Source organism: Erinaceus europaeus, chromosome 22 (genome assembly GCF_950295315.1).
Source record: "Erinaceus europaeus chromosome 22, mEriEur2.1, whole genome shotgun sequence".
Lineage (NCBI taxonomy): Eukaryota > Metazoa > Chordata > Mammalia > Eulipotyphla > Erinaceidae > Erinaceus > Erinaceus europaeus.
In genome coordinates, this window is record NC_080183.1 from 15739926 (window position 1) to 15767908 (window position 27983).

Below are 27983 nucleotides of genomic sequence, written 5' to 3' on the forward strand. Positions count from 1 at the left end.
ATATTTGGTAATTGGGTTAACTTTGAAATATCCCTTTGTTACTTTTTGCTGTATTATACACAATATCACCATAAATTATTTCCTTTGACATTATTTGTATATGGCTGTGCCACCGGTTACTTCTATTCTCCCTTGTCTAGGCTCATAAGAGTCACACAATGCATTTTATAGACTTTTTAAATGACATCTGATGTAAAAATATTTATTTTCTGAAGATGTGGAGTTATGAACTTTTCTACTCAGATGCATTCTTCAGTGTGTCCACAAGGTGGCAGCAAAAAACCACAATCCAGGTTGTAAGCAGTGTAATGTGGCTTTTGATTCATTACTACTATTTTGTTTTTTTTCCTCCAGGGTTACTGGTGTGGCTCAGTGCCTGCACTACGAATCCACTGCTTCTGGAGGTCATTTTTCCTAATTTCTTTCCCATGAAAGGGGGGAGGGAGAATATATTATTATTAGAGGGCTGGTATGTTTCGTGTTTTTTTCTTAATTTTTATTATTTATTTCCGCTTTTGTTGCCCTTTTTTATTGTTGTGGTAGTTATTGTTTTTTTATTGTTGTGGTAGTTATTGTTGTTGTTGATGTCGTTGTTGGAAAGGACAGAGAGAAATAGAGTAGGGAAAGATAGAGAAGGGGAGAGACACCGGCAGACCTGTTTCACCGCTTGTGAAGCGACTCCTCTACAGGTGGGGAGCCTGGTCTCCAGCCGGGATCCTTACCCTGGTCCTTGTGCTGCACGTCCTGTGCGCTTAACCCGCTGCGCTACCTCCCGACTCCCAGTCCCTGTTGTTTCTGAGGAGTCCGTGGATTGAGGGCCACCCAGCTGTGTCTCTGTTCAGATGCATTCTGCGGTGTGTCCACAAGGCGGCGGCATAACACCACAACCCAGGTGGTTTCTAAGCTCTTTGTGGGTTTCTAAGCATTTTGTGGGAAGGAATTTTCAGGTTTTGTACACAGTGCATTTTTGAAATAATGTTTTTTAAATTAATTTTCCTGTACATATATTTATTATCTGAAGAAATTGTGGAGAGTCATGAACTTTTCTATGCAGATGCATTCTTCAGTGTGTCCACGAGGTGGCAGCAAAGCACCACAGGCCAGGTTGTTTCTAAGCATTTTGTATAATGTGGCTTTTGATTTCTTTTGATTTTGTTATTCTTACCAGAGCACTGCTCAGCTCTGGCTTATGGTGCTGCAGGGGAGAGTCTCTGCATAATCATTATGCTGTCTACCCCCCCCCCCGCCCTAATGTGGCTTTTTGCACAGTGGCCTTTACTATGTGAACTGCAAAGTTGCTCTCAGAAACCATCTATTTGGTTTGTTCCTTATGTTGTATTGATTACCTGGTGTTCAGAATATATCAGTTCATTTCCCATGATCATCTTTCTTTAGTGAGGCACCTGGTAGTTTCCACGGATCATGATTGACTGCTTTTTTATTTTTAATTTAGAAGTGAGAACCAATGAGGGAGAAATGTGGACAGGAAGATATGAATGCCGATGGGGGAGAGAGAGAGACCGACCACAGTATGGCTCTGTCTCCTGTGAAGCTTCCTCCAGGCAGGTCCTCTCATCTGGTGACTGGTTTTCAAGAACATTTGCAGTCTTTCCTACTGCTTTTCTTTCTTCTTTTATTTCTCTTTCCTCTTGCTACCTGGGTTATCCACTGGGCTCTGTGCTGATGCGATGAATCACCACTTCCACCAGCCATATTTTCCCTCCTTTTCCCCTTCTTTGTTCTTTTTATTTGATAGGGCACATAGAATCTGCGAGAGAGAGAGAAAACCATGCCAGAAACTGTACTGTGTGAATCCTGAACCCTACCCACTAATGAGGGTTGGTAAAAGCATCACCCAGAGCTGACTGAGGAGCTAAGTCTGGGGGTCAAATAGCAGCACTTCTGCTCCGCTGTTTCTGCCTGTGTAGAGAGACAGTTGCCAGGTTTGTCTATTTTTGAATGTCTGAGATGCAACCACTGACTTTTCTTTCTTGGGGGCAAAATTCCTGCTGCAAAGAGCTTGAGACTAAGAGAGAGAGGGAGAGAGGGAAAGAGAGAGCGAAAGAGAGAGAGAGAGAGAGCACAAAAGTGTGAGACACACTTCAGACAGACTGAGGCCTCAGGTGAGGAAGGGCCCGTGCCTGAGCTGCTCCGAGAATCTGCTCCTGCCGCCTGGGGCTGCCTCATGTGCCTTAGCCAGACAGCTCTAGAAGCAGGGTGACCCAAAGCTGACCCTTCTGTTTTCCTGCTGTGACACTTTTAAAGATAAAGAGAGGCAGCCTTGCAGAGAGAGACCTCTCTGCAGAGAAGCCTCCTTCACTGTGCTGGGGGTAGGCTCGAACCCAGGAGGCACATTCGGGGAGCCAGCCACACACCACTCCAGTGAGCTGTGTTTTAATATTGGATACAGACAGACATTGAGATTGAGAGGAGACTGAGAAAGAGACCGACAGACACCTGCAGGCCTGCTTCACTACTCGTGAATCTTTCCCCCTGATGGTTGGGGCCGGGGCTTAGAACCTGGGTCCTTATGCACTGTAGTGGGTGCACTGAACCAGGTGAGCCACACCTCACCCCCCTTAAGGGAGCTATTTTGATGACCCCAAGGAACTTTTTCAACTCCCTCCCTGGCTTGCTGTGTTTTAAAGGCAGAAACAATAAAGAGTGGATGTGTCTGGGCAAGGCATAGCCTCTGGGCAAGCCAGGCAGGTTCAAGTAAACAGGCCAAAGCCAGGTTTCAAAGTAAATGGGGCAATTAGCATTTCTGAGAGTCCTTTGAGCTGACTTTAAAAATAAGGACTCAGGGGCCAGCACAGGTCGCTGGGTTAAGCACACACAGTACTAAGATCAAACACCTGCACACAAGGTTCCAGGTTCACCTCCCAGCTCTCCACCTGCAGGGGTCGATTCATAAGTCATGAAGCAGGAGCAGGGCAGCAAGTTTCTGTCTCTCTAGTCTCCCTCCTTCCCTAGCATCTCTTGATTTCTCTCTGTCCTAACTAAAAAAATAGGGAAATGGTCACCAGAAGCAGTGGATTCATAGTGCAGGCACCAATCCCCAGTGATCCCCCTGGAGGCACACACACAGAAATGCAAACTTTGAAATGTTACAGTTAAAAACTATGTTCTGGCCAGAGGGTAGATAGCGAGTGTAGTGGTTATGCCACACAGACTCCCATGTCTGAGGCTCCAAAGTCCCAGATTCAAGCTCTGCACCACCATTAGCCAGAGCTGAACAGTGCCCTGGTAAAAAATACAATCAGAAGGAGAAAGCCCCCCAGCCCCATCAAGCTGCAGCCCAGCAGAGGGGAGGCCTCTGATTGAGTCGAGGGTCTCCGCAGACACCACCTCGGCTCCCTGCTGACCGAGGCCATCCCTGGCTCTAGAGCGCTGAGGCATAAATGATTGCTCCTCAGACGCAGAAGGGAAGAGAGCAGGCCTTCTTGAGATCGTTGGGTTCTCCGGTTTAATAACGGAATCGGAGCACAAGCTCATACAAGGTGCCTGATCAGATCCGGGTTGTGGAGTCATGGCCCCAGGGTGCAGGGAAGCCGCCCTTCTCCTGAGGCGACTGCTCTCTGGTGTGTCTGTCGACCTCCCTGTGGGCTCAGAGTCTTTCTCCACTTCTGAGAAGCCTGGGGTCTGTATGTATTTATTTATAAACACTTTCTACCCATGTAATGAGGGGAAGGGTTCCAGAGAAACCACCAGGCTCAGGAGGGGCAGGGATTGACCCTGGGATCACACATTCCAGACCTTCTCTCCACCACTGAGCCTCCTCCCCAGCTTCTGTGTTACTGCTGCCACTCCTACTAGTCCTGCTGCTGCCACTGCCTCTACTGCTACTAGTTTACCAGTCCGTGCTCAGCTCTGGCTGATGGTGGTGCAGGGGCTCGAACCAGGGACCTCAGAATCTCAGGCAGGAGGGTCACTTGGCATCGACATTATGCTGTCTCCCTCGCCCTCTGTAATATTTAAGTGCAGGGACCCATGTCTCTGAGTATATCAAGCTACACTGGGAGTTTCTGAATTCCTCTGTTCAGGTGCATTCTGTGCTGTGTCCACAAGGCGGCAGCAACACACCACAACCCAGGTTGTTTCTAAGCGTTGTGTGGGTTGGTCACCATTTTGTGCAAAGGAGAACTCAGGTTTTCACACAGGGCATTTTAAAAGACTGTTTTTTAATGACATTTCATGTAAAAATATTTATCTGAAGGAGATGTGGAGAGTTATGAACTTTTCTATTCAGATGCATTCTTCAGTGTGTCCACAAGGCGGCAGCAACACACCACAACCCAGGTTGTTTCTAAGCGTTGTGTGGGTTGCTCACCATTTTGTGCAAAGGAGAACTCAGGTTTTCACACAGGGCATTTAAAAGACTGTTTTTTTAATGACATTTCATGTAAAAATATTTATCTGAAGGAGATGTGGAGAGTTATGAACTTTTCTATTCAGATGCATTCTTCAGTGTGTCCACAAGGTGGCAGCACAACACCACAGCCCAGGTTGTTTCTAAGCATTCAGTATAAATGTTGCTTTTTATTTATTATTATTTTTGTCGTTTGTTTATTGCTGGGACTCAGTGCCTGTACTACAAATGCACTGCTCCTGCAGGTCATTTTTCCTATTTTCTTGAGAGAGAAAGAGTATCTCATTATTACAGGGCTGGTGTGAATGCCGCAGTCCTGGTTGTTTTGTGTTTTTTTATTATTTATTTTCCCTTTTGTTGCCCTTTTTTATTGTTGTGGTAGTTATTATTTTTGTTGTTGTTGATGTCATTGATGGATAGGATAGAGAGAAATGGAGAAAGCAGAGAAAGACAGAGATGGGGAGCGAAAGAGAGACACCTGCATATCTGCTTCAACGCTTGTGAAGCGACTCCTCTACAGGTGGGGAGCCTGGGCTCGAGCCGGGATCCTTACCCTGGTCCTTCTGCTACACGTCCTGTGTGCTTAACCCGCTGCGCTACCGCCCGACTCCCAGTCCCTGTTGTTTCTGAGGAGACCGTGGATTGAGGGCCACCCAGCTGTGTCTCTGTTCAGATGCATTCTGCGGTGTGTCCACAAGGCGGCGGCAACACACCACAACCCAGGTGGTTTCTAAGCTCTTTGTGGGTTTCTAAGCATTTTGTGGGAAGGAGCTTTCAGGTTTTGTACACAGTGCATTTTTGAAATAATGTTTTTAAAATTAATTTTCCTGTAGATATATTTATTATCTGAAGAAATTGTGGAGAGTCATGAACTTTTCTATTCAGATGCATTCTTCAGCGTGTCCACGAGGTGGCAGCAAAACACCACAGGCCAGGTTGTTTCTAAGCATTTTGTATAATGTGGCTTTTGATTTCTTTTGATTTTTTAATTTTTATCAGAGCATTGCTCAGCTCTGGTTTACGGTCCTGCAGGGGAATGCACCTGGGACTTTGGAGTGTAGTCATGAAAGTCTCTATGAGAGTCTCTGCATAATCATTATGCTGCCTTCCCCCCCCTCCCTAATGTGGCTTTTTGCACAGTGGCCTTTACTATGTGAACTGCAAAGTTGCTCTCAGAAACCATCTTTTTGGTTTGTTACTTATGTTGTATTGAGTACCTGGTGTTTAGAATATATCAGTTCATTTCCCATGATCATCTTTCTTTAGTGAGGCACCTGGTAGTTTCCACGGATCATGATTACCTGCTTTTTTGTTTTTAATTTGGAGGTGAGAGCCAATGAGGTAGAAATGTGGACAGGAAGATATGAATGCCGATGGGGGAGAGAGAGACCAACCACAGTATGGCTCCGTCTCCTGTGAAGCTTCCTCCAGGCAGGCTTTCTCATCTGGTGACTGGTTGTAAAGGACATTTGCAGTCTTTCTCTCCCTGCCTTTCTTTCTTCTTGTATTCCTCTTTCCTGTTGCCACCTGGGTTATTCATTGGTCTCTGTGATGATGGGATGAATCATCACTTCCACCAGCTATATTTCCCCTCCTTTTCCTCTTCTTTTTTCTTTTTGTTTGATAGGGCAGAGAGAACCTGCAAGAGAGAGAGAGAGAGAGAACCGTGTCAGCAACTGTACTGTGTAGTCGTGAACCTTCCCCACTAATGAGGGTTGGTAAAAGCATCACCCAGAGCTGACTGAGGAGCTAAGTCTGGGGGTCAAATAGCAGCACCTCTGCTCCGCTGATTCTGCCTGTACTGAGAGACAGTTGCCAGGTTTGTCCATTTTTGAATGTCTGAGATGCAACCACTGACTTTTCATTCTTGAGCACAAAATTCCTGCTGCAAAGAACTTGAGCCTGAGAGAAAGAGAGAGAGAGGGATACAGGGAGAGACAGAGACACACACACACACAGAGCAGGTGTGAGACACCTTCAGCCTGGGCCTCAGGTGAGGAAGGGCCCGTGCCTGAGCTGCTCTGAGAATCTGCTCCTGCCGCCTGGGGCTGCCTCATGTGCCTTGAACCAGACAGCTCTAGAAGAAAGCTGACCCTTCTGTTTTCCTCTGTAATACTTTTAAAGATAAAGAGAGTCAGCCTGGCAGAGAGAGACCACTCTGCAGGGAAGCTTCCTTCACAGTGCTGGGGGTAGCCTTGAACCTGGGAGGTACATTGGGGGAACCACAGACCACTCAAGTGAGCTGTGTTTTAATTATTGGATAGGGACAGACATTGAGATGGAGGGGAGTCTGAGAAAGACACCCACAGACACCTGCAGCCCTGCTTCACTACTCGTGAATGTTTCCCCCTGATGGTTGTGGCCGGGGCTTAGAACCTGGGTCCCTGTGCACTGTAGTGTGTGCACTGAACCAGGTGAGCCACTGCCTGGGCCCCCTCAAGGGAGCTATTTTGCTGACCCCAAGGAACTTTTTCAACTCCTTTCCTGGCCTGCTGTGTTTAAAAGGTAAAAACAATAAAGAGTGGATGCGGCTGGGCAAGGCATAGCCTACGGGGCAAACCAGGCAGGTTTAAGTAAACAGGCCAAAGCCAGGTTTCAAACTAAATGGGGCAATTAGCATTTCTGAGAGTCCTTTGACTTGACTTTAAAAATAAGGACTCAGGGGCCAGCACAGGTCGCTGGGTTAAGCACACACAGTACTAAGATCAAACACCTGCACACAAGGTTCCAGGTTCAATCCCCTGCTCCCCACCTGTGGGGTTTGATTCATAAGTGATGAAGTAGGAGCAGGGCAGCAGGTCTCTCTCTCTCTCTCTCTCTGTCCCTTTCTCCATCATCGCTTTATTTCTCTGTCCTATATGTAGTAAGGAAAATGGCCACCAGGAGCAGTGGATTCATAGTGCAGATACCAAGCCCCAGTGATCCCCCTGGAGGCACACACACAGAAATGCAAACTTTGAAATGTTACAGTTAAAAACTATGTTCTAGCCAGAGGGTAGATAGCGAGTGTAGTGGTTATGCTACACAGACTCCCATGTCTGAGGCTCCAAAGTCCCAGATTCAAGCTCTGCACTACCATAAGCCAGAGCTGAACAGTGCCCTGGTAAAAATACAATCAGAAGGAGAAAGCCCCCCAGCCCCATCAGGCTGCAGCCCAGCAGAGGGGAGGCCTCTGATTGATTCGAGGGTCTCCGCAGACACCACCTCGGCTCCCTGCTGACCAAGGCCATCCCTGGCTCTAGAGTGCTGAGGCATAAATGATTGCTCCTCAGACACAGAAGGGAAGAGAGCAGGCCTTCTTGAGATCGTTGGCATCTCTGGTTTAATAATGGAATCGGAGCACTAGCTCACACAAGGTGCCTGATCAGATCCGGGTTGTTGAGTCATGGCCCAAGGGTGCAGGGAAGTCGCCCTTCTCTTGAGGCGACTGCTCTCTGGTGTGTCTGTCGACCTTCCTGTGGGCTAGAGTCTTTCTCCACTTCTGAGAAGCCTGGGGTCTGTATTCCCTTCATTTTAAAAACACTTTCAACCCATGTAGTGAGGGGAAGGGCTCCAGAGAAACCACCAGGCCCAGGAGGGGCATGGATTGACCCTGGGATCACACATTCCAGACAGTATTTCCACCACTTAGCCTCCTCCCCAGCTTCTGTGTTACTGCTGCCACTCCTACTAGTCCTGCTGCTGCCACTGCCTCTACTGCTACTAGTTTACCAGTCCGTGCTCAGCTCTGGCTGATGGTGGTGCAGGGGCTCGAACCAGGGACCTCAGAACCTCAGGCAGGAGGGTCTCTTGGCATCGCCATTATGCTGTCTCCCTTGCCCTCTGTAATATTTAAGTGCAGGGACCCATGTCTCTGAGTTTCTGAATTCCTCTGTTCAGGTGCATTCTGTGCTGTGTCCACAAGGCGGCAGCAACACACCACAACCCAGGTTGTTTCTCAGCGTTTTGTGGGTTGCTCACCATTTTGTGCAAAGGAGAACTCAGGTTTTCACACAGTGCATTTTAAAAGACTGTTTTTTAATGACATTTCATGTAAACACATTTATTATCTGAAGAAGATGTGGAGACTTACGAACTTTTCTATTCAGATGCATTCTTCAGCATGTCCACAAGGTGGCAGCACAACAGCACAGCCCATGTTCTTTCTAAGCATTTAGTATAATGTGGCTTTTTATTAATTATTATTTTTTGTTTGTTTCCTCCAGGGATACTGCTGGTGCTCCTTGCCTGCACTAAGAATCCACTGCTATTGGAGGACATTTTTCCTGTTTTTTTTCCAGAGAGAGAGAGAGGGAGAGAACGTCATTAAGGAGGGCTGCTGTGAATGCCACAGTCCTGGTGGTTTCGTGTTTTTTCCATTATTATTATTCATTTTCCCTTTTGTTGCCATTGTTTATTGTGGTGGTAGTTATTATTGTTGTTGATATTTTCGTTGTTGGATAGGACAGAGAAAAATGGAGAAAGGAGGGAAAGACAGAAATGGGGAGAGAAAGAGAGACACCGGCAGACCTGCTTCACCGCTAGTGAAACGACTACTCTACAGGTGGGGAGCCTGGTCCCGAGCCGGGATCCTTACTCTGGTCCTTGTGCTACACGTCCTGTGCATTTAACCCGCTGCGCTACCGCCCGACTCCCAGTCCCTGTTGTTTCTGAGGAGTCCGTGGATTGAGGGCCACCCAGCTGTGTCTCTGTTCAGATGCATTCTGCGGTGTGTCCACAAGGCGGCAGCAACACACCACAACCCAGGTGGTTTCTAAGCTCTTTGTGGGTTTCTAAGCATTTTGTGGGAAGGAGCGTTCAGGTTTTGTACACAGTGCATTTTTGAAATAATGTTTTTTAAATTAATTTTCCTGTAGATATATTTATTATCTGAAGAAATTGTGGAGAGTCATGAACTTTTCTATGCAGATGCATTATTTAGTGTGTCCACGAGGTGGCAGCAAAACACCACAGGCCAGGTTGTTTCTAAGCATTTTGTATAATGTGGCTTTTGATTTCTTTTGATTTTTTAAATTTTTATCAGAGCACTGCTTAGCTCTGGCTTATGGTCCTTCAGGGGAATGCACCTGGGTCGTCATGAAAGTCTCTATGAGAGTCTCTGCATAACCATTATGCTGTCTTCCCCCCCCCCAATGTGGCTTTTTGCACAGTGGCCTTTACTATGTGAACTGCAAAGTTGCTCTCAGAAACCATCTTTTTGGTTTGTTACTTATGTTGTATTGAGTACCTGGTGTTTAGAATATATCAGTTCATTTCCCATGATCATCTTTCTTTAGTTAGGCACCTGGTAGTTTCCAGGGATCATGATTGACTGCTTTTTTTGTTTTTAATTTGGAGCTGAGAGCCAATGAGGAGAAATGTGGACAGGAAGATATGAATATATATGGGGGATAGAGACAGAGAGAGGGAGAGAGAGAGACCACAGTATGGCTCCGTCTGCTGTGAAGCTTCCTCCAGGCAGGCTTTCTCATCTGGTGACTGGTTGTAAAGGACATTTGCAGTCTTTCTCTCCCTGCCTTTCTTTCTTCTTGTATTCCTCTTTCCTGCTGCCACCTGGGTTATTCATTGGTCTCTGTGATGATGGGATGAATCACCACTTCCACCAGCCATATTTCCCCTCCTTTTCCTCTTCTTTTTTCTTTTTATTTGATAGGACAGTGAGAACCTGCAAGATAGAGAGAGAGAACCATGTCAGCAACTGTACTGTGTAGTCCTGAACCTTCCACCCAAATGAGGGTTGGTAAAGCATCACCCAGAGCTGACTGAGGAGTTAAGTCTGGATGTCAAATAGCAGCACAGGGTTGAATAGAGACAGACATTGATATGGGAGTGGAGACTGAGAAAGAGACCGACAGACACCCGCAGCCCTGCTTCACTACTCCTGAAGCTTTCTCCATGTATGTGGGCCGGTGCTTAGAACCTGGGTCGTCTTGCACTGTAGTGTGTGCCATGGCCTGGCCCCTCTCAAGTGAGCTATTTTGATGACCTCAAGTAATTTTTTCACTCCCTCCCTGTCTTGCTCTTGTTTTAAAGGTAGAAACAATAAAAAGTAGATGAAGCTGGATGAAGGCATAGCCTCCGGGCAACGCAGGCAGGTTTAAGTAAACAGGCTAAAGCCAGGTTTCTCTCTCTTTTTTTTTTTTGCTTCCAGGGTTATTGCTGGGGCTCAGTGCCTGCACCTTGAATCCACTGCTCCTGGAGACCATTTTATTTCCCCTTTTGTTGCCCTTGTTGTGGTTATTCTTTTTTGTTGATGTCATTCATTGTTGGATAGGACAGAGAGAAATGGAGAGAGGAGGGGAAGACAGAGAGGGGGAGAGACAGACACATGCAGACCTGCTTCACCACTTGTGAAGCGACTCCCCTGCAGGTGTGGAGCCGCGGGCTCAAACTGGGATCCCTACTCCGGTCTTTGCGCTTTACACCACGTGCTCTTAACCCGCCGCTCCACCGCCCTCTAAAGCCAGGTTCAAACTAAATGGGGCAATTCACATTTCTGAGACTCCTTTGACTCTACTTTTTGAAAAAAGAAAGGATGCGGGGCTGTGTGGTGCTGCACACTGGGCTAAACACACATAGTACTAAGCACAACACCTGCACACAGGGACCCATGTGTAGCCCTCAGCTTCCCACCTGCAGGCTGGTTGCTTCAGAAATGCCGAAGCAGGTAGAAAGTGTCTCTGTTTCTTGGGCGTTCTGCCAAAGCCTTTCATGCCTGTGGCTTCAAGAACCCAGTTTCAATCCCCGGCACCACTGGTAGCTTGAACCAGATGGTGTTCTGGTGTTTCTGTGTTTGTCTCCCTGGCTCTGTGTGATGAACAGAAAGCGAAGACAAAATTGGGAGACAGACGGGGGCCCTTTGGTTGGCTCTAGTCTCCCATAAGGTGCATTCTGCTCCGTGTCCACAAGGCGGCGCCATAACACAGCTGGGCCCCTGCTCGGCGGGCCTTACTCCCACTGCTATTTCTTTATTTAATTCTTTCGTTTTATGTTTTTACCATAGATCTGATCAGTGCTGCATCATGGTGAGTCAGGACCCAGAGAACTCCAGGTATGAGAGTCTCTTTGTATCAGCCTTATGATTTTACCCCTGCCCACCTCACTCTCTCTGTATCTCTAGCTTTCATTACTAAACATCAGAAGAAAATAACATATGAAAAATATATTAAATAAAAAGGGGAGCTTGGGTGAAAGTGACTGTCTTGTAGTTATCATCTTTTCTCCTTAAACCCATCTCATTAGTCAGAATAGTAACAAAGTTAAGTAAAAATATTTTAAAACAAATTCCTTGGCTGTGAGACAGTTTCATAGGTACCATCATTCTGTCTGTCTGTCTGTCTGTCTCTCTCACACACACACATTCTGTCTCTCCATAGCTAAATATAATAATATAAGAAATTACAAATATTGAAAGTAAAAATGTCCTTAGTTTACGACCTATCTTAAAGAGTTGTTCTACCAAGGTCTTTCATGCCTGTGGCTTCAGGAACCAAGTTTCATTCCTGGCACCACCTTTAGCTTGAGCTGATAGTGTTCTGGTGTTTCTCTGTGTGTTTTCTCCCTGGATCTCTGTCAGGAAAAGAAAATGTAGACAATATTCCGAGACGTACGGAAAATGTAGACAATATTCCGAGACGTACTTGAGCCCTTTGATTGGGTCTAGACTCCCGTAAGGTGCATTCTGCTCCGTGTCCACAAGGCGGCGTCATAACACATCAGGGCCCCTGCTGGGCGGGCCTTGCTCCCACTGCTCTGCCCCTTGGTCTGGACTAGTTGTTGCTCTGGGCGGGGTGCTCACAACCCACTGATAAGATTTGTTCTCGGGAGCTTCCTTCCCAGGAGCTAGAGAGGCAGGAGACAGGGTTCACTGGGCAGAGCACCAGGCTTACGAGTCTGAGGCGGCAGGTTCCCTGGCCTGGTGGGGTGGCCACAGAGACAGAAGGGTTCTGAGCTCTGCCTTGGCTCCCCCTGTGTCTGTGCCATGGGCCAGTCCCCTTCTTCTCCTGCACTGCTCAAACCCTCTGCCAGGAAAAAAGTGATTTGAGCCCCTGTGCTGGGCTGCTGGGCTGTGAGGAACCCGCTGGAGTTCCCAGACTTCTGTGGACAAGGGCCAGCATGGAGCCTCGTTCCTTCCCCCCCCTTCAGGAGGAGGAGAGGTGAGGCATGTCTGCGGGGGTCTCTCTTTCCCTCACATCTCTGTCTCACCCCTTCCTCTCAGTTTTTCAGTGTACTTTCAACTCAGAGAGAATGAACAAACTCTCACTGTCCGATACACACACACATTTGTTTATTTATTTAATTTGTCCAGATCCTTGCTCGGCCCTGAGTGCTGGTGTTGCAGGAACCTCAGGGCTTCAGGTTGGACAGTCTCTGCATCAGCACTATGGTGTCTGCCCTGCCCATCTCCCTCTCTCTCTCTTTATCTTTCTGTATCTCTGGCTCTCATCACTAAACATAACCATGAAATAAAATATGATAAAATAGTAAGCAAATAAAGAGCTTGGGTAGAAGTGACTGCCTAGTAGTTATCATCTTTCTGTCTTTATGATTATCTCTCATTACTAAAGATATTTAAAAAGCAAAGAAAGAGAAAGATGTTAAAAGAAGTCTTTGGACTGGGAGACAGCTTAGTAGCTAGCACCATTCTCTCTCTCTCTCTCTCTCTCTCTCTCTCTCCCCATAGCTAAATATAACAGTACAATAAAATATTTAAACTACGAAGACCTTGTGCTAAGGAGCTATGCTAGAGTTCTGCCAAAGACTTTTGTGGCTTGGGTCCCAAAAACCCAGTTTCAATGCCCAGCACCACCATTAGCTTGAGCTGAGCAGTGTTCTGGTGTTTCTCTGTCTGCTTTTCTCCCTGAATCTGTGTCAGGAAAAGAAAATGTAGACAATATTCGGAGACATACAGGAGCCCTTTCGCTGGCTCTAGTCTCCCATGAGGTGCATTCTGCTCCGTGTCCACAAGGCGGCGACATAACGCAGCAGGGCCCGGCTGGGCGGCCTTGTTCTCACTGTGCCGTCTGTGGGTCAGGACTGGTTGTTGCTTTGGGCAGGGCGTTTGCCGTCTGCTCAGAATCTGTTCTTGGAAGCTTCCATCCCATAGGCTAGAGAGAGGCAGGAGACAGCTCACTGGGCAGTCACCGGGCTTTTGAGGCTGAGGGCCAGGTTTCCTGGTGGGATGACCACAGAGTCAGAAGGGTCCTGGAGCTCTGCGGTTATTTCCCCGTCTCTGCCATGGGTCAGACCCTTTCTGTCTCCTGCACTGCTCCAAATCCATTATAGGGGGAAAAAAGTGATTTGAGGGGGCTGTGTGGTACTGTATTGGGTTAAACACACGTGGCACAAAGTGCAAGGGCCGGCGTAAGGATCCTGGCTCAAGGCCCCTGCTCCCCACCTCTAGGGTTGTCACTTTGCAAGCAGGTGAAGCAGGTCTGCAGGTGTCTATCTTTCTCTCCCTTTCTCTGTCTTTCCCTCCTCTCTCCATTTCTTTCTGTCCTATGCAACAACAATGACATCAGTAACAATAAGAGTAACAATGATAAAACCAGGGAAACAAAAGGGAGGAAATAATAGCTTCCAGGAGTAGTGGATTCATAGTGGAGGCACCGAGCCCCAACAATAACCCTGGAGGAAAAAAACAGCGATTTGAGCAGCTCTGCTGCGCTGCTGGGCTGAGGAACCTGCTGGACTTCCCAGACCTCTGTGCACAAGAACCAGGGATGGAGCCCCTTCCCAGCCTGCACCAGAAGGAACGGGGAGGCAGGTCTGTGGGGTCTCTCTCTCCACGTCTCTATCTCACCCCTTCCTATCAATTTCTCAGTGCACCTTAAACTCAGAGGGAAAGAAAAAATGAGAAGGTGTCTGGGTGGGGAGCCGCCAGCAACCCTGGCTTCCTAGTGCTGGCACAGAGCCTCAGCAACCCACCTAGTGGCATCCAAACCAGAGAGGGGCCAGGGCTAGATACCAGAATGGTGATGCAGAGACACTCACAGGCCTGAGGCTCTGAAGTCTTGGGCTCAATGCCCCGGACCACCAGAAGCGATAACAACAAATCAATGTCTTTGATTTGTTTATTTTTGCCTCCAGGGTTATCATGAGGGCTCAGTGCCAGCACTGCAAATCCACTGTTCCTGGAGGCCTTTTTTTTTCTATTTTATTGGATGGGACAGAGAGAAATTGAGAGAGGAAAGGGCATCTAGAGGGGGAGAGAGACAACTTCACACCTGCTTCACTGCTCATGAGGTGTCCCCCTGCAGCTGGGGGTGGGGGCTGAAACCCTGACCCTCGCGTACCCTTGTGCACAGCAATGCCCAGGCTTAACGGGGCACCGCTGTCTGGCCCCTATGAGTGAATGTCTTTTTATTTTAACTTCCATTCTGGGATAGATCAAAAAGATGGCCTCTGAGCAGTTGCCTGGGACTCTGGGGACATTGAGAACATGCCGTACTGGCTAGTGGGGAACAATCCAGTGTCCCCAGCAGGGACCTGAAGCTGACACACTCCGACTCCTGCCCCAGGCGCAGGCCTCCAGGGCTTCCAGCTCCCCCGCTGCCTCAGGCTTTCTCAGGTCTCACCACCATCACCCACCAGGTGACTTTTATTTCAGATGGAAACAGAGACGGAGGGAAGAACTCGCAGCTCTGAAGCTCCCTCCTTCAGAGGCCATGTATTGCTATCACCCAGTGGGCATCTCACCTCCCCACAGGTCAGAAACTGTTCTGTGCCCACCACGCCCTGAAGTCCTGTTTGATTTCCTTGTCTGAAATAGTCTCTTGCTTTGTCAAGTCGGCATTCAAATCTTCAATAATCCTGACAGGTAGGATGTAGGCGAGTAGGAGATGGGTATGTGACGCTTACATACACAGATGTAGGGAATTCTTAATTTAGTTTAATGAGAGGGAGGGAGGGAGAGGGTGAGAGAGAGCATGCGCATCCCTCTGGACTTTGTGGTGCCTGGCGTGGAACTTGGGTCTCCTGCTAGAGGGCCCGACGCTGTAGCCACTGTGCCACCTCCTGAGCCCCGTGGCCGTGAGGCATCCGAGCGCACGGTTTGCACGGACATTGTGCAGCTCTCAGCTGGGCCTCACGGGGGAAGTGATGAAGGTTTGCAAAGACCTTCAAATGAGAGAGCTGGATAGATTTCACCTGGGGGAGAAGCCCTGCTAACCAGAGGGGAAGGAGGAGAAAACACCTAAGAGACGCCGGGACGGGACGGGACCAGACAGACAGAAGACAGTGGCGGAAAAGGAGCGGCGTCTCCACAGAGGACAACACAGTAGGTGCTGTTTCCTGCATCTTTGAAATCTTTTGTAGCAAAACAGAGATGGTGAAGCTGCCGTGTGTGTGTGTGTGTGTGTGTGTGTGTGTGTGTGTGTGGTGGGGGGGTTGGGCTGTCAGTCTCACAATGGCCTGGGCTTTCCACGGGACAACCTTGGTCTCAGCAGGTCTCGAACTCTTCTGCCACCCAGAAAACTCAAGCCCTCTGGGTCCCCGGGACACTTGGCTGCAGTTTTCTCTTGGCCCCTCAGATGCTCCTGAATCCTTAAATCTTCCTTCTCAGAAAAGCTTTAAGATCTGTTTCTTGGCTGCACTTAAGACCCAGGTGCCAGCTGCCAGGCCGGGTAGTCAGAGAGCCGGTGCCGATCCCGCAGGGCCTGGGACCTGCTTCCTGCCCTGTTCCAGCCTGTCCTTCTGCCTTGGGGGCTGAAAATTAAAATCATTAATCACTGTGGTTGTGTTCACAGCAGACTTGTTGCCGAGAACTCAGGAAACAGCAGGGCTGGGATCTCCCTCACTTTTATATTCTCTCTGCTTCCTGGTGTGTCACTCAGCCCCTGTCCCCTCCTGCCACTCTCAGCAGTCTGGATGGCAGACGAGGCTGGAGTCAAGCTGCAGAGGACAGGGGACGCCCTGCAGACACTTGCCGTTTCTGCCCGAAAAACAAAGACCTGGAGAGGTTTAATGGTTTGTAAGTTTCTCTGTGGTTCAAACAACAGGCTTCTAGGGGCCTCCCTCGGTCTTTATTTAACAAGAGTTAGTGAAAATAAAACACGTTGACAAAAGTAAACTGCTTCATGTTGTCACTGCAATTCTACAGCAGCTTGAACTGCAGACCTGGGACTCGAGGTAAGTCGCCTACGCAGGGCTCCTGAGCCAGCCGCCACCCTCCGAGGCCATTTGAGCCTCCTCCAGGCTGCTGGGCCTAAGGCTCAAACGGGTGTAAAAAGTTTCTGGGGGTCCCATCCTGAGACCTGGAGCATGAGAGGCGAGAGCACCGTACTCAGACTTTGGCCTACAAGTGTCCTGCAGGACCCAACAAGCAGGAAAAACACTTGTCTCCCGGGGATCCGATCCCGGGACCTGGGATGTGAGAGGCAGGAGCGCTGAGCATGTTCCTATGGGGCCTCCCACCCGCCCTGCGGATTTTTGCCTAAAAGTCTCCTTCAGTCAGCAAAGCCTGACCAAGTGTCAAAAGCATCTGGGGGTCTTAAGTGTCTAGGGGGATCCTGGGGGGGCCTATCGGAGGAGTGTCTTGGGGAACTCTGGGGGGTCCTGCCTCCTACCATCTCCCTCTCTCTCCTACCTCCTTCCATCTCCTACCCTCCTCCTCTCCTCTCCTACCTACCTCCTTCCTGCCCTCTCCTCCTCTCTCCTGCCTCTCCTACCTGCCCTCTCCTCTCCTCTCCTCTCCTCTCCTCTCCTACCTACCTCCTTCCTGCCCTCTCCTCTCCCTTCCACCTGCCTCCCTGCTGCCACCTCCTGCGGGAGGGGGGAAAACACTCAGGTCCCGGGGATCCGATCCCGGGACCTGCAGCGTGAGAGGCGAGGGCGCTAGCGATGCTCCTAAACCCCCACCCACCACCTTAAGCGCACTTTTAACTTACTTAGCTCTCCGCGCTCGCATCTCTAAAGCTCAAGCCCGTGAAAATGCTCAGAGCACCGGCCTGCCGGCCCGGGAGCTGGGGCGTGAGAGGCGAGAGGCCTCTGCGGGCCGGTCACCCGCCTCTGGACTTTTCCCGCGTCTCCTCCAGGCTGCAGGGAGGGGGGCTGAGGCCTGAAAAGCTGAAAATGCTTCGCACACGGGGTGGCGGCTACCGGGGGACTGAGCCCCGGACGGGGACATGAGAAACACGCGAGTTCCCGGGACACCCCAGCTCCCCCCAGACTGACTCTGACAAGTCCTCCCGCCGTGACAACCAAGGACCGAACCCAAGGCCCTGGGTCCCGGCTCGGCGCCCCACACCCTGCCGGCTCCCGCTCCCGCTCCCGCGTGTGAACCCGACACCGCAGCCCCGCTTGGGGAAGGCGCGGCCGGGGCGGGGACTGACCAGGGGGGAGACGGGCGGGAGGGACCCCGAGCCCCGCAGGAGTCTGCAGGCCGGGGCCGGGCGGCCGGGGCGGGGACTGACCAGGGGGGAGACGGGCGGGAGGGACCCCGACCCCGCAGGAGTCTGCAGGCCGGGGCCGGGCGGCCGGGGCGGGGACGGCTCCCCGGGCAGCGGCTCGGCGGCCCTGGGCTGCGGGGACGCGGCCGCCGCTGCTGGTCCGGCTGCCGCCCCGCTCGCTCTCGGCCCCGGGACCGGCCGCCCGCCCGCCGTGGGCCCCGGACAGCTCGCGGCGCTCGGGGCGGGCCGCGCGGGCTGGGAGCCGGGGCTGCGGGGCTCCGGACGCAAGGAAACGCGCGTCAGACAGGCCGAGGAAAGCGCTTTATTAGACGGCGGGCCGCGCCGGGACCCGGGACGGACTCGGCCGCACACGCGGGCCCCTCGCTCCGCCTGCGGCGCCGCCTCCTGCCGCCGGGGCTCCGGCCGGGACCCACTCGGGGGCGGCGCGGCGCCTGCGCGCCCGGGGCCTCCCGGCCGGAGCTGCTCCCGCCCCGGGCCAGACCCTGGGCTCCGCCGGGAGCCGCCGCCGCCGGGCGGGAGCAGCTCGCACTCACCGCGCCGCCGGGCGGGGGCTGCCGGGGCCGGGGGAGCCCTCGCTGCTCGAGGCTGTTCCCCCGGCGCGGACGGCACAGCCCCGCGTCCACACCGAGACCCGCCCGCCCGGGACGACACGCCGCACGGGCGACGGGCCGCCGTAGCAGCGGGAGTCCTGCCTCTGCGCAAGCGCGGACTCGCAGGCCCCGCCCACACACGCCGGGGCGTGGCCGCTCCGGGCCCCGCCCACCAGGCCTGGCCCCGCCCACCAGGGCTGATGCCCGCAGCTCCCAGAGGACCCGCAGCAGGGGAGGGTGTGGACCCCCATTGCCCACACCTGAGGCGGCCAGGCCCTGCCGATCAGCCCGGCCGTCCCCAGGAAAGTGACTCAGGAGACGTTCTGCATCGGCATGGCCACAAGTCCAGCCGAGGATAGTGGGGCCCTGCAGAGGGGCGCCTTGGTGTGTGGCATAAATAAATAAATAAAGGAATAAACAAACAAACAACTGGAAACAAAGGTGAGGCGGCCAGGACGGACCAGCTGCCCTCCTGTCCTGGTCGGGCTGTGCCCACGGAGCTGCACCCAGGGCCGGGTGGGGACGCAGAGGGAGTCGTGCACACGCCCCTGGGACTGTCCCGCTCCCGCACTCACACTTCACCCCGCGGCTGTGATGACCTGCGGGCGGGCTGGGAGGCTTCGGGAGAAGCACAATCAGGGAGGGAGGGCACCCTGAACCTTGGCTGTCAGCAGACGACAGTGTCAGCTGCCTTGCTGGGGGTCTACACAGTCCAGCTGAAATGCTAAAGGGGAGAGATGCTTTGTTGCAGGAACGCTGAGAGACGGAGCCGGTGTTATCCGCCCTCTAATATGCTAACGTTAAGGGAAGACAGAACCGGGTGTGGTGAGCCAGTTTCCGTGTGAGGTGGTGCAGTCACAGGGGTCATCTCTGTTTCTGTTTCTCTCCTCATCTTAAAAGACAAACGTGGGGCTGGGGAGGTGGCACAGGGGGTGAAGCTTTGGAGTCTCGAGCCTGAGTCGCTTAGATCCCAGCAGAGCAGGTGACAGAGTGACGCTCCGGTTCGACCTTCCTCCTCCTCCATCGATAAATATTTTTACAAAATGATATAAATTAAGGAAACGAAATGAAAAAGAGAAGAGTTCAGGAAAAGTAGTGGAATAAGATGAAGCCCTGGCAGGTACATGTACACACACAGATGAAAGTGCTGGGGAGCTACAGTAACGCCTCGTGTGAGCAAACAGGATTTGCATGTTTTCTTTTGTCAAGAAAGATGCCACATAGTTTCAAGACAGCAGAACCAGCACAAAGGTAAAGTAACAAAAACAAAATCAATTTTTACAATTTAAATAGCACGAGTTATTTATAACCGAGTAAACATATCATCAACTTATTTTTAAAGAGTGGTTTTCTCTCTTAAAATATTTTAATAACAGCAATACAGAGAGATAAATAGAGAGACAGAGCACTGCTCAGCTTTGGCTGATGGTGGTGCTGGGGATTAGACCTGGGACCTCAGAGCTTCAGGCAGGAAAGTCATTTGCAGAAACATCATGCTGTCTCCCCAACCTCCAACTTACTTTTTTAACCTATGTTTTCCTTTATTGGGGGAATATTTTACATTTGACAGTGAATACAGTAGTTTGTACATGTATAACATTTCTCAGTTTTCCACATAACAATACTACTTTTTTAACCTTAACATTTCAAAGTATGCAACTTTTTTTTAAAAAGTAAACTCAAGGGAGTTACCCCATTTAGTGTTCTAAACCTCGGCTTTGGACAGTTTACTTAAACCTGCCTGGGTTGCCCGGAGGCCATGCCTGGGTCCAGCCTCATCTACTTTGTAATGGTTTCTACTTTTAAAATAAGAGCAAGCCAGGGAGGGTTAAAAATACTCACCAGAAGAGAGTTTAGTAGGTTCATGCAAAGGTAAATATCTCAATATATCATTCTGTAATCAAGCTCCTAGATATTTGCCAAAATTGCTTTTAAAACATGCTTATAAACAAAAGCAAAGCCACACACGTGTCATAGTGTCTCTGGTCATAATCGGCCATAACTGGAAGCAACAAGACGGCCTTCAGCAGGGCGGTGGACTAACACTCGCTTTACATCCCTACAAGGGACAGCAGTTTGAAATGCAGAGAGATGATGTATTAAGCCATGCAAAGGCACAAGGGGGTTGTAAGTAAATCAGTCGAGGATAGAAGACTGCGTACACATGCTTCAAATTAGCTAGCATGCTCTAGGGAGAGGTCAAGAGAGAAAATAAACAGTGTCTCTGGGGCAAAGAGAGAGAGAAATCAGGCACAGAGATGAATCTGGAGGGAGGAAAAACTGCTCAATTCCTACTGGAAGGATGACTACATAAAATTCTGCATTTGTCAAAACAAAGTGTTACAGCAAAAAGTGAATCTTTAAAAATTCAACGGAGAAAATTCTTTGAAAGGTTGAAAAGACACCAGAAGGTAAGCTCTATGGCAAAATGATGTCAGTGTGTAACACAGTCATTGCCTAGGGGAGTGACTGAAAGTTCCTGAGGACAGTCATTTTGAAAAGTTGTGTTTGTATTATTAAAGGCAAAAAGAACTGCATAGAAGAAAAAGTGACTAGGGGTCGGCAAAGTAGCTCACTTGAGGGGGCCCGGCGGCGGCGCACCTGGTGAAGCACATACACTGCAGAGCGCAAGGACTCAGGTTCAAGCCCCTAGCCCCCACCTGCAGGGGAAAAGCTTCACGAGTGATGGTGCCGGGCTGAAGGTGTCTTTCTGCCTCCCCCTCTCCTCTCAATTTCTCCATCTCTACCCAATAATAGGAATAAAAACAATAGTTCACGTGTGCGGTGCGCTGCGTCTCCATGTGAGCCGTGCAGGCTCCAGCCCGGCCCCCGCCGCAGTGCAGGAAGCTGCCAGGCTGTGGTCTCACTCTGCCTGGCTGCCTCTCTTTATCTTTAAAAATATCTCTTTGGGGAAAAAAAGGATTCTATCCTTGTTAAAATATATGTTTTTTAATATATTTATTCACTGTTGGATAGAGACAGAGAAATTGGGGGAAGAGGAAGATGGAGAGGGGAGAGACAGAGAGACACCTGCAGCCCTGCTTCGCCACATGTGAAGCTTCACCCCACACCCCTACAGGCCTCCCCTGGCAGACGACCTCAACATGTGTCGCAAAACCTCCCCTCTGCAGAGCCCTATCCAACTAGGGAAAGACAGCAACAGGCTGGGGGTGTGGATCCACCTGCCAACACCCACGTCCAGCAGAGAAGCAGTTACAGAAGTCAGACCTTCCACCTTCTGCACCCCATAAATAACTTGGTCCATACTCCCAGAGGGATAAAGAATAGGGAAGTGGTCCGGGAGATGGCGCAGTGGATAAAGCATTGGACTCTCAAGCATGAGGTCCTGAATTCAGTCCCAGGAGGATATGGACCAGAGTGATGTCTGGTTCTTTCTCTCTTTCCTCCTATCTTTCTCATTAATAAATAAATAAAATCTTAAAAAAAGACTAGGGAAGCTTCCAATGGAGGGGATGGGACACAGAACTCTGGTGGTGGGAACTGTGAATTGTACCACTATATCTCACAATCTTGCTAATCATTATAGCATCACTAATAAAAATGAATACAAATCAATTTTTTAACAAAGGTCAGCTTCGGATCACTGCTTCTAGAGCTGTCTGGCTGAGGGCACATAAAACAGCCCCGGTGACAGGAGCAGATTCTGAGCAGCTCAGGCACTGGCCCTCCCTCACCTGAGGCCCCAGTCTGAAGTGTGTCTCAAACCTGCCCTCTGATAACAATCTTCTATCTCTCTCTCTCCCCTCCTTCTCTCTCAGAGTCTCAAGCTCTTTACATCAGGAATTTCATGCCCATGAAATCAAAAGTCAATGCTTTCATCTCCAGTATTAAAAGGCAAACAAACCTGGCAAGTATGTTTATACACTGCTAGAAACAGTGGAGCTAAGTGCTGATATTTGACCTGAAAACTTACCTACTTAGTAAGAAAGATCCAGGAGATGTTTTTGAAAAGCCCACTTCACTGGGGAAGGGTCGTGACTGCCAGTACAGCTGCTGACACCGAGATACAATCCTCGCCCTTCTCTCTCAGTCCTATCACATTTGATAAAGAAAGAAAGAGGGGAAATATGGCCACCAGGACTAGTGAGTCATCCTATAGGCACAGAGCCCAACTGATAACCCAGGTGGCAATGGGAAGTAAGAAAGACAGACAGACAGACAGACTGCAAAAGTTCTTTAAACACCAGTCACCATATGAGAACATCTATACAGGGGAAGCTTCACAAGAGGCAGAGCCATGCTGTCGTCTCTCTCTCTCTCTGTCTGTCTATCTGTCTCTCTCTCTCCCCAACATGCATTCATGTCTCCCTGTCCACATTTTTCCCTCGCTGCCTCTCACTTCTAAATTAAAAACAAAACAGCAGTCAGTCATGATCCCTGGAATCTACCAGATGCCTAACTAAAAAAAATGTTCATAGAATACAAATTAATATATTCTAAACACCAGATACTCAGTATGCCATAGGGGAAAAAAAAACAGAACAATGGTCTGAGAGTAATTTGTACAATTCACCTGTTAAAATCCACTGTGCAAAAAGTCACATTACACAGAATGCTTAGACACAGCCAGATGGGGGGCCGGGCAGTAGCGCAGTGCATTAAGCACACTTGGCACAAAGCGCAGCGACCAGCATAAGGATCCCGGCTCCCCACCTGCAGGGGAGAAACTTCCCAGGCGGTGAAGCAGGTCTGCAGGTGTCTGTCTTTCTCTCCCCCTCTGTCTTCACCTCCTCTCTCCATTTCTCTCTGTCGTAGCCAATAACAACGACAGCAATAAGAACAATAATAATACTAATAACAACAATGACGATGATTAACAACGAGGGCACCAAAAAGGAAATAAAATAGCTTCCAGGAGCAGTGGATTCGTAGTAAGCGCACAGAGGTGCAGTGACAACCCTGGAGGGAGAAAAGTGGTGTTTTGCTGCCACCGTGTGGGCATGCTGAAGAATGCATCTAACTAAGAAAAAGACTCTCCATATCTTCTTTAAATTATAATATATATGTTTACATGGAATGTCGCTTTAAAAAGTCTTTAAGAAACACACTGTGAAGAGTCAGGGAACAGCACACCTGGCTAAATGCACACACTACAGTGCACAACGACCCAGGTTCAAGCCCCTGGTCCCAACTTGCAGGGGGGAAGCTTCACAAGTGGTGAAGCAGGGCTGTGTCTCTCTATCTCCCCATGCCTCTCAATGTCTCTGATTCAATCTGATAATAAATAACTTTTTAAATGAAATGCACTGTGAACAAAACCTGAGCTCTCCTTCCCACAAAACGCTTAGAAACTCTGGATTGTGGTGTTTGCTGCCACCTTGTGGACACAGCATAGAATGCATCTGGATAGAGGACTTCATCAACGCCCAGCATAAGCTTTATCTATTCAGAGAGATCTGTGTCGTTGCGCTTAAAAATAATGGGGGCTGGGTGGCGGTGCACCTGGTTGAGCGCAGACATTACAGTGCGCACGGCCCTGGTTTGAGCCCCCCGGTCCCCACCTGCAGGGGGAGAAGCTTGTGAGTGGTAAAGGGGGGCTGCTGGTGTCTCTCTGTCTCTCTGTCACCCCCTTCCCGTTCATTTTCTGGCTGCCTCTATACAATAAATAAATAAATAAAACTAAAAAATTTAAAAAAGTTTAAAATAAGATAATGGAGAGCGAGGGAGACAGCATAATGGTGATGCAAAGAGACTCTCCTGCCTGAGGTTCTGAGGTCTCAGGTTCAATCCTTCAAACCAGAGCTGAGCATCAGCCAGAGCTGAGTATTGCTCTGGTAAAATAATAATGATCATGGTAATGATAGTAATAATATAGAGGCTGGGGAGATGGCTCAGTGGTGGGCAGCTGGTCTTGAATATGGGATCCCAGGTCCAATCCCTGCCCCTCCTGGGCCTGGTTGCTTCTCTAGAGCCCTTTCCCTCTTTACATGGATAGAAAGTGCTTTTCAATGAACGAATACAGACCACACGCTTCTCAGAAGAGGAGAAAGACACAGCCCCATGGTGTTCTTTCAACTTGAGCCCACAGATTGTTGATTCAGACCAAGAATGGAGCCTGCCAGAGGGCTGAATGCAGGACAGAGGTTCTCACATCTCAGAGCTCAGTTTGATTCCCTGTCCTTATCAGGAATAAGTTTACTGGCTTGGCGAAATACACAAACCGTCTTTCCCCCAGAGAAAAGTGTGTTTTCCTGGGCAGCATACACTGCAAAATCTCCAGCAGCTCATGAAACTTTCCCTGCAGGTGGGGACCCGGTACTTGAACTGGCCTTCTTGTGTACACATTTGTCTGTCTGTCTGTCTGTCTGTTTTAACAAACCAAAGGTCACCTACTCCCATCACAATAAACCAGAGCTAGCAATGCTCTGGTGAATAAATAAATAAATAATTAAAAACTAGATGTGTAGATAACCTGTTTATATGCTACTAGCTACAAAGTACTTATGAAAAAGATGTGTAAAGAAGCTCTTATGAGGAGGAGTAGATAGCATGATGGTTATGTAAAGAGACTGTCATGCCTGAGGCTCTCAAGTCCCAGGTTCGACCACCACCCAACACCAGGAGCCAGAATTTATCAGTGCTAGTGGAAAAAAATGACCACATTAAATGTATATTTAGAGGTTGTTTTCACCACGATTATACAAAAGAATCGATCCCCGGCAGCACATGTGCCAGAGTGACGTCTGGTTCTTTCTCTCTCCTCATATCTTTCTCATAAATAAATAAAATCTAAAAAAAAAAAGAGTCAATCACTGTGCACGAGATACTGTGGAGTCATAGTGTATGTACTGAGCCACATCAATAACTCTGGTGGCAAAAATAAGTAAATAATTAATCAAAGAACTCCACTGAGAAATTGAGAGAGGAGGATGAGAGAGTGAAGGAGAAAGGGAGACCCAGCACACACTGGCTTCCCCTCTCCTCTCCCTGCAGGTGTGAACAGCGCTGACAACCTGGTCATCTTGCAAGGGACGTCTGGGATCTCCACCTGGTTTGGCATCACCCAACACCCAGCACCAAGTGTAGGTCCTCAAATCTCCATTTTCCCGCACAGGGGTTTACAGTGCAGAAGATTCAAAGGGACTGACCAACGGCACAGCAAGACAGGGAGCAAAGCCTGAACTCCTGGACCCGTCTGTCTCTGCGGCCACCCACATGCCAGGCCACCTGGCACCTAGCCATGCAGCCTGGCACGCTGCCCAGTCTCCTGCTCCTCTTTCTTTAGCTCCTGGGAAGGTAGCCTCTAAGAACAGATCCTGGGAACAGACTGGAAACAACATGCCCCAAATGAACAACTAGGCAAGACCAAGGGCAGCCCCTCCAGTCCAGTGGCAGCCAGGCTCCCCAGCTGGGGCCCTGCTTGTTATGTCGCCGCCTTGTGGACACACAGTAGACTGCGCCTTCCTGGAGACCACAGCCACCCAATGGGCTCCCGTATTTCTCCAAAGAGTCTTCATTTGGTTTTCCTAATGTTCATCTAGTGAGGGAAAACACAGAGAAACACCACACCACTGCTCCACTCAAACTAACGCTGACTCTGGGAGGGAACTTGGGTTCTGGAACCCACAGGCACGAAAGTATTTGGCAGAACTCCTAAGGCAGCTCCTCTGCTCACGGTCTTCTAATTTCAAATACTTATATTTTATTGTGTTATTATATTTCGCTATTGAGAGAGAAAGAGAGAGAGAGTGATGCTAGCTATAAGTTATCTTCCAGAGCAAGGATTTCATTTATTATTTTTATTTCACTCTACTTTGTTAATATTTTTAGTCTTGAGAGATAGTTTTACAGAGAGAAAGATGATCACCGCCCAGCCCCCCAGCTCTACTTTTTATTTACTGTTTTATATTATTTTCTTCTACTGTTTACATGGAGTAGAATGCACCTGAAGTGGAGACTTTAGAGAACTCATAAAAATGACCTCCAAGGTCCGAGGTTCAATCCCCTGCACCACCATAAGTCAGAACTGATCGCTCTCTATTTAATAGAAATATGTCTGCATGTAAGACTAAAGTTAAAAAGAATACATGGGAGGCCCCGTGACGCACACGTCATGCACATATGTGACAGGACCCATGCTATGATCTTGTCCAAGCCCCTGTTCTCAGCTGAAACAGGGATATTTCACATTTGGTAAAAGCGGTTCTGCAATTGTCTTTCTTTCTTCTTCCCTCTCTGTCTTCCCCATCTGTGATCAATTTTTCTCTGTCTGAAGTGATAAATCAAGAGAAAAATGCCACCAGGAGCATGTATTTCTAGTGCAGGAATGAAGGCACAGTGATAACCCCGGGGGGGCAAAACAAACACCAGCACAGTGTTCAAAATGTAGTCCCTGACCTCTCTCCTTTTAGTCAAGAAGTTGGTGGAGACAGAGTTACAGGAGAGACAGAGGGACAGAAGCCAGAGCTACACTGAGCACCTGTGTGTGTACTGGAAGGGGGGTGAACCCTGATCTTCAAGGACACAGGTCCAGAGTCTGCAGGGGCTGCAGCTCTGCCACCTCCCTAGTTCTTGATACAAAGGAAGGTTTGAAAGTGAGTGAATGCTGATGACTGAGACACTCACGCCTAAGCCTCCAGGTCCCATGTTCAATACACTGCAGCACATTGATCCAAGCTGAGCAGTGCATGAAAAAACAAACAACAAAATAACAAAACAACAGCAACAGAAATGAGTCAATTGGCCTCATACATCCAGAAACTGAACAACAGAACTAAAATATGAGACATTGTTCCTCAGGAACAGACTGTGGTGTTGTGTCGCCGCCTTGTGGACATGCAGGAGAATGCACCTTGCGGAGGAAAATTGAGGAAACTAAAAGGCAGACTTCAGAGTAGACATAGTAATTCAAAGAAAATTAATGCATAGGTCAGACTAGGAATTGGCTCAGTGGTGGAGACCCAGACGTGCTGGAGTGAGGCAGCAGGCTCGATCTCCAACTCTCCTTGTCCTGACTGCTTTCCTGCTGCTCCTGTGAGGCTGAGAGGAATCTGGAGCCTTGTGCACACAAGCCCCGTGCTGTGCAGGTGCAGCAGTCCTGCCTGTGACTCTTTAGTTCTTGAGATGAAAGGTGATTTTAAAAAATGTCAAGCTCAGTTGGCCCCATACATCTAGAAAGTGAATACCTGAGGCAGCAAGCAGGGCGGGGCTTTGGGCAAGGCAAACATCAGGGATCTCAGTGTTGTGTCGCCGCCCTGTGGACGCAGAATAGAATGCACCTCACCACACAAGACTTCAGAACCCAACATTCATCATTAGAGTTAAATAGACATCATTTCTGGAAAGACAGAGCAGCCAGATCATTGTGGATAGCGGTCTGGGTTGTCTCAGCTCACAGCTTTAATCCCCAGCCCTCCTTCTGGGGTTGTCCTCATCCTCCTCTCTCTCTCCTTTGATAAATGTCGGTGTTTTGCTGCCACCTTGTGGACACACGGCAGAATACATCTGAATAGAGACAGCCAGGTCACTCTCAATCCACAGAATCCTCAGAAACAACATGGACTGGGAGTGGGGCGGCAGCACAGTGGGTTAAGCACACAGGACGTGGAGCATAAAGACCAGGGTAAGGATCCCGGTTCGAGCCCCCGGCTCCCC

General features: G+C 49.4%; 2 long non-coding RNA genes across 2 annotated transcripts in view; one reads left to right on the plus strand and one right to left on the minus strand.

Moving 5' to 3' along the window:
• Positions 1-11757, plus strand: part of LOC132535454 (uncharacterized) — an 81520-nt gene extending 69763 nt beyond the window's left edge. Inside the window, exon 5 of the long non-coding RNA XR_009547265.1 lies at positions 11373-11757. This is a non-coding gene — a long non-coding RNA (uncharacterized LOC132535454). The remainder of the gene's footprint in view (positions 1-11372) is intronic.
• On the minus strand, positions 1585-27771 carry LOC132535453 (uncharacterized). The gene is made up of 4 exons (XR_009547263.1): positions 27515-27771; positions 8946-10034; positions 4923-6008; positions 1585-1768 (listed from the first exon to the last, which is right to left on the minus strand). It is a non-coding gene; the product is annotated as an uncharacterized LOC132535453 (long non-coding RNA).
• Between the last annotated feature and the right edge of the window lie 212 nt (positions 27772-27983).